At 47.9% G+C, this 3,777-nt stretch overlaps 2 long non-coding RNA genes across 2 annotated transcripts; one reads left to right on the top strand and one right to left on the bottom strand.

Annotated features, from left to right (window-relative positions):
• The first annotated feature begins 560 nt into the window (after nt 1–560).
• Nucleotides 561–1,405, top strand: LOC135283196 (uncharacterized). Its single transcript, XR_010349050.1, has 3 exons — nt 561–688; nt 826–916; nt 1,272–1,405. It is a non-coding gene; the product is annotated as an uncharacterized LOC135283196 (long non-coding RNA).
• A 691-nt stretch (nt 1,406–2,096) lies between these two features.
• Nucleotides 2,097–3,190, bottom strand: LOC135283195 (uncharacterized). The gene is made up of 3 exons (XR_010349049.1): nt 3,081–3,190; nt 2,826–2,950; nt 2,097–2,557 (listed from the first exon to the last, which is right to left on the bottom strand). It is a non-coding gene; the product is annotated as an uncharacterized LOC135283195 (long non-coding RNA).
• Nucleotides 3,191–3,777: the final 587 nt, after the last annotated feature.

The raw sequence follows: 3,777 nt of genomic DNA, 5'->3' as shown, positions 1-3,777 counted from the left end.
CAGGTGTCCACCAAGCCTCTCTACCACTGCTCTTCTCAGCAGGGTGGAGAAGCGGGGAAAATAAGATGGAAAAAATCATGTCAGGATAAGGGCAGTTTAATTAAACAAAAGCTTATGCCCCAAGCAGCAGCAAAGAAAAGGAAAAGATTTATTCTTTTCTTTCCATCAGGAGGAAGTAGGGGTTTAGTACATGCAGAGGATGCTCTGGAAGAGAAATATCATAGCAAATGCTCCCCTGCTTCTCCTTTCTCTAAGCATTTACTGCTGGGCAGACACCATATTATATGGACTATCCATTTGGTCAGTTTGAGTCAGCTGTCTTGGCTGTGATCCCTCCCAAAATCTTGCCCATCCCCAGCCTGCTGCTGAGGGGGGAATGTTGGAGAGGCTGCCTTGGTACTCAGCAGAACCAACACATCTGTGTGTTACCAGCACCTTCCCAGTTACAATACACAGCCCAGCACTGGGAGGGCTGCTGTGGGGAAAATGAACTCTATCTCAGCCAAACCCCACTCACTCTTACTGGTTTCAGGTGGGGTGCACTCCCCCAGCATGTGCTGGGTGCTGTTATGTGTCATAAAGTGATGTCTAAAGTCATCATGACGTGGTGGCATGTGGAAAGGAGGTGGGCACTGAACTCACGTGGGCTGGGAGAGACCAGTGCTACCCCTGGATTGGCCATAATGAGGTAATTGGCTGTGGGACATCCCAGGGTGTGAATTACAGACTGAGAGGACAGCACATGGTGTGATCCCCAAGAGCTGCAGGGCTTGGGCCCTCTGTGGTCTGTGTGTGTGGTGAATGTTCCTTTCATGCTTGTTCCAGGAGAGATATCCCAGGACAAGGAGGTAAAGGAGCCCGGTGTGGAGGTGCAGAGGAGGAAGAGCTGCAGCCAAGCAGCTCCATCCCAGGGCAGGTATCCCCAAAGCTGATTCCAGCCCAGCTCTGCACAATGATGTGTGGCAATGACTGATGAATCTCTGCACCACTTGTCTTTGCATGCTCTGAAGAGGCCTGGGCAGATCATCCACCCCAGTCATCCACTCCTCCACACAGCTCTGGCCTCTGCACCTCCCTGGGCAGCTCTGCCCCTCTTCTGCTCAATAAACAGCCTCGTGTTCCCTTATTCACTCCTTTCTCTGCTGTTCTTTACCATCTAACCCAGGCATAATTAGGGACTTGCTCAACTATTTAATTCCTAGCGAAGGCCATTGCAGTTGTATCCTTGAGAGAGGAAGGTATTTTTCTCACTGCTTTTCCCCTTTCCCCAGGCCTCCCTCCAGAAGGATTTTCCTTTGACCTCAGCTAATGAAATGATCCAGATCAGTGACTGGGGAAAGCAGCCTCAGGACAAAGTTCAAGCCTTTTTCTTCTCAACAGGCTCTCTGTGACAGTTCCTATTCAGCATTTAGCAGGTATTTATTATTAATTTCCCATCTCTGTCAGAGTTGGATGCTCTTGGGAGGAAACTGGACATCTCAGTGGGTTAAACACAAAGACAAGGAGGAGGTTGGCAGCAGAAGACAATGTGACTGCCATGTGCAACTCAGCAATTAAAATTAGATTGTTCTTTTCTTGTTCTTTACCATTCTCCCCTTGTGCCTTGATATGGTCATTGGTAGCAATTTGTGTCATGGCATCCTGGGCTCTCAGGTCCTACAAATCCATCCATTACCCCCCCCAAAAAACAAATCCCATCAAATCACCAGCTTATAAACTGCATTTCAGATATGTTACATGAACACTGATTGCAAATCTGAAGACATTTCCATTTTGCCTGAGGCCAAGTTTTTTAATTTAAAAAAAAAGAGTGCTGTCAGGGTCTGTGCAAAAGCTCTTTAGATATTCCAACCAGCAGAGTTTATTTAAAAATTCAATAAGGCAATTTTCATGGCAGCAAAGAAATAGAAACAGTGCTGGTGTCTGTACACCCAGTGAAGAGGAAGAGGCAGCCAGGATTTCATCTCCCAGATCCACTCAAGCCAGACTTTGCTGCTGCCTCATTCTAACAGCCAAAAACTGAGGAACCCTTCCTGCCTGACAATTAAATGTTCTCCAACAGCAGAGCAAGGATTAGGGAGTGACAAGCAAGAATGGCCTTTTTAGAGCAATCTGCTGCCCAGGAGTCCCATTAGCTGACACAGAACAAGGGTTATCAGACTTGTTTCTTCATGAGGATGGAGAGGACATACCTTCCTCTCTCAAGGATCCTGGGGTTCCCCCTGAGGCACCCCAGCAGATGGTGGAAGTCCTTTGGTGAAGGAGGGTGTTAACAAGGTCCCAGTGCAAGGCTGCTCTCAAGAGCAGAGACCCACTCATGGTAGAAGGTAGCAGAAGACAGAACCCCACAGTGGTGGTGAATTCTTGACTGCAGCCTCCTTCCCCTGTGAATGCTGAGAGAACGAGAAGGAGCCAGCAGCTGCCCCAGCCCAGTTCTTGGGTATCCCTCAGAGAGAAACCTTCAGGTAAGAGGAGTGCAGCCAAGTGCCCTCCTCTCCTGAGCTTGGCCACTTCTGTCTCTCCTAAGTACCTGGTGGCTGTTGTCTCCCAGCCACACCTATGGGAGAAAACACCCTGAGAGAAAGAAACAAAAGAAAGAATCCTAAACCCCAACAGAAACAGAGGGGTTAACTCTGCACAGACATAGCCCAGGGAAGAGGACAGAAGGTAAGTAGGATGCATATCAAAAGTGGTTGTTCTCTGCTTTCTGTGAACCATAAGGGCTCCTTGGGAAGCAGAGACAAAACTGAATTGCTGCTTTTAAACCAGAGGTGAAAAAACATCCCTGGCTGCTCTAGACCAGTAGCAAAGGCATTTCCTGCTGCCTTATGGCCACTGCTGTCTTCCAGTCTGTCCTCAGCCAGGCACAGAGAACCATGCCATCCCCTCTCCTTGGCTTGGCATCAGAACACAGCTAAGTCCAGGCTTTGGAGGTTTGGAAGGTTCCCATCTCGTGGAGAAAAGAAGGAATTATCAGTGCTTAGAGAACAGAGACTTCTGTCAGTATCCATTCCCTGGAAACCTCATCCCCAAAACTTATCCCACCTCAGGAGCAGAGGCACCTCTGTGACCTCCCTCACCTTAAGCATTCAGGTCCCAGCTCCCTGCCAGAGGAGCCAAAGGACTTTCTGAGCCTGCTGCTAAGGAGATCATTAAAGCAAACACACGAACCTTTCCAGTCAGAGGGATGAGTTGGGGTTTTAATTAAGGTAATTCTACTCAGCTGGATGGGCTATTTGCCGAGGCATTTAAAATCTCTAGGAGGGTTTAAAGGCAGTAGTACTGATAGAGCACAGGAAATTTACTGTTTGTGTGGACCCCTGGACTGGGGCTGCCAGCAGTGCTGGTGTCCTGCTTGAGAAACCTGAGGCTGCACTGAAGAGTGAGGTGATGCTTTGCCAGTGGCAAAGTCAAGGATGTCCATTCTAGAGAGGACATGGCCTCTCAGAGCAGGGGAGGGAGTTCTCAGAGCATCAGTATTTTTTCCTCTCAAAAGAGGACAAAAACTCATAACTTCAGAAATGCGAGGGCAGTAATTTGTGGGGAGTGGCTGGTATCTTTGTCAGGTCAGTTGGCATTTGGTGTTTGAAATTGAGTGATTTGGTTTGAGATTTTTTTCCCTTAAACTCTTACAGTGCAGTGATTTACAATTTCTTTATGAAAAGTCATTACAACTTGAAATTGGGAACTTGGCACTTTGATATTGTTGCACTTTGGACAATTCAAAACTTATGGAGGAAGGGTCAGAATAGACCCTGGCCTGCAAGAAGCTGGGAT

The sequence above is a fragment of the Passer domesticus genome, chromosome 18 (assembly GCF_036417665.1).
Source record: "Passer domesticus isolate bPasDom1 chromosome 18, bPasDom1.hap1, whole genome shotgun sequence".
NCBI classification, from domain to species: Eukaryota; Metazoa; Chordata; class Aves; order Passeriformes; family Passeridae; genus Passer; species Passer domesticus.
Note: the sequence above shows the minus strand (reverse complement) of the source record. Positions and strands in the feature narration are given on the sequence as shown.